General features: G+C 45.3%; 1 non-coding gene across 1 annotated transcript; it reads left to right on the forward strand.

Moving 5' to 3' along the window:
* The first annotated feature begins 1,891 nt into the window (after positions 1 to 1,891).
* LOC119924468 lies at positions 1,892 to 2,029 on the forward strand. Its single transcript, XR_005449180.1, has one exon. It is a non-coding gene; the product is annotated as a small nucleolar RNA SNORA7 (small nucleolar RNA).
* The last annotated feature ends 240 nt before the right edge of the window (positions 2,030 to 2,269 follow it).

Raw genomic sequence — 2,269 nt, forward strand, 5'->3', positions numbered from 1 at the left:
AAATTCAAGTTCTTAAAGGGTACAGATCCAAGTACATAGATGATCAGCAGGGAGAGGGAGAAGGGGAAATGAGGGCTTTGAAGGGGAAGGCCTCTTGGAGGAGATATGATTTTAAAAAGGCTATGAAGATGGGAAAAGTGATGAGTGGATGAAGGAGGAAGGGAGCTTCAGGGCCAGAGGGAGGGTGTAAATAAGGGGTTGCTGTTGCTATAGATGCTCCAGTGCTTAGAACAGTGCTTTGCACATAGTAAGTGCTTAACAAATACCATCATTATTTTATAATGAGTTGGATGGTGTTGGAGGAGTGAAATGTGTAGGCTGGGTTGTAATAGGGGCTCACCAAGGTAAATAGGATAAGTGAGCTGATTGAGTGCTTTAAAGCTGATATAATCATGTTGTGGGCCGGGAACGTTTCTACCAGTTTTGTTTGATTGTACTCTCAGAGGTGATTAGTACAGTGCTTTGCACACAGTAAGCTCCTATCTATAGTTTTATTTATTATATTAATGTCTGTTTACTTGTTTTTGTGTCTGTCTCCCCCCTTCTAGACTGTGAGCCCACTGTGGGCAGGGATTGTCTCTGTTGCTGAATTGTACTTTCTAAGTGCTTAGTACAGTGCTTTGCACACAGTAAGCACTCAATAAATATGAATAATAATAATAATAACGATGGTATTTGTTAAGCGCTTACTATTTGCAAAGCAGTGTTCTAAGCGCTGGGGAGGTTACATGGTGATCAGGTTGTCCCACGGGGGGCTCACAGTTTTAATCCCCATTTTACAGATGAGGTAACTGAGGCACAGAGAAGCTAAGTGATTTGCCCAAAGTCACACAGCTGACAGTTGGTGGAGCGGAATTTGAACCCATGATCTCTGACTCCAAAGCCCGGGCTCTTTCCACTGAGCCGAGGAAGTACTCAACGAATATGATTCATTGATTGCTTGGGGGTGGGTGGGGAGGTTCTTGAGGAATGGGAGACGTGGGCTGATCTTTTTTTCAGAAAAAAGACCCCGATAGCAGAATGAAATAAGGATGGTACCGGGGAGAAACAGGAGGTCAGCAAGGAAACTGATAAAGTAGCCAAAGTGGGAAATGATCAGTGTCTGGATCAACGTGGTAGCAGTTTAGATGGAGAGAAATGGACAAATTTTAGCGATGTGAAGATTGCACTGACAGTATTTGGTGACAGATTGAGTATTTGGATTGAGTGAGAGAGATGAGTCAAGGTAATGCCAAGATTACAGATTTGTGTGATGGGGAGGTTGGTGATGTTGTCTGTTGCGATCAGAAAAACAGGGGCAGGAGAGGACAGGGTTTGGTGGTAAAATGAGGCGTTCGGTTTTGGACATGTTAAATGGAAGGTGTTGGCGAGACATCCAAGTGGAAATGTCCTGAAGAGAGGAAGAACTGCAAGACTTCAGAGAAGGAGAGAGAGGAGGAGTTGAAGCTCTGGGAGCAAAAGAGTTCTACAAGGGAGTGCATGTAGATGGAGGATAGAAGGGACCCAGAACTGAACCTTGAGGGCCCACAGTTGGAGGGTGGGAGGCAGAGGAGAAGCCCGTGAAAGACACAGAATGAGGGACCAGAGAGATAGAAGAACCAGCAGAGGATAGTGTCAGTGAAACCAAGGTTGGCTTATATTTCCATGAGAAGGAGGTGGTCCACACTGTCAAAGGCTGCTGAGACGCCGAGGAAGATTAGGATGGAGTAGAGGCTGTTGGGTATGGAAAAAAGGAGATCATTGTTGACCTTAGGAAGGACAATTTCTGTGGAGTGAATAGGGAGGAAGCCCAATTGGAGGGGGCCAAGAGACATTTTCTATATTAATGGTGAAAATTAGAAAAGGAAGCTCAAATTTTAAGGCTATTTATTTGTCAGAGTAGTCATTCAAACCCCTCTCAGGATCACACCTGGAGAGTTTCCAGTACTCCAGCAGTCTTGACCACGGGAGGGACAGTCAGGCAGAGGCATATCCATTCCATTCCTGGCTTGGGCAGTGGCTAGCAAGTGGAAGGCAAACTGCTACAAGTCAAAAACTCACCCGTGCTGGGCAGCAACAGCCCGGGAGAGAGTCAAGGACGGAGACTCAAATTTACTATGAGGAAGGAGGCAATGGTAAACCGTTTCTGCGTTTTTACCAAGAAAACTCTAAGGATACACTACCAGAGTGATTGCAGATGAAAGTGGGATTTTCTGGAGGAAATGTGTCCATGGCATCGCTATGGGTCCGAGATGCATCGATAGCATTGGATGAGACAAGTCATTCCAAA

This window comes from Tachyglossus aculeatus, chromosome 2, assembly GCF_015852505.1.
Source record: "Tachyglossus aculeatus isolate mTacAcu1 chromosome 2, mTacAcu1.pri, whole genome shotgun sequence".
NCBI lineage: Eukaryota > Metazoa > Chordata > Mammalia > Monotremata > Tachyglossidae > Tachyglossus > Tachyglossus aculeatus.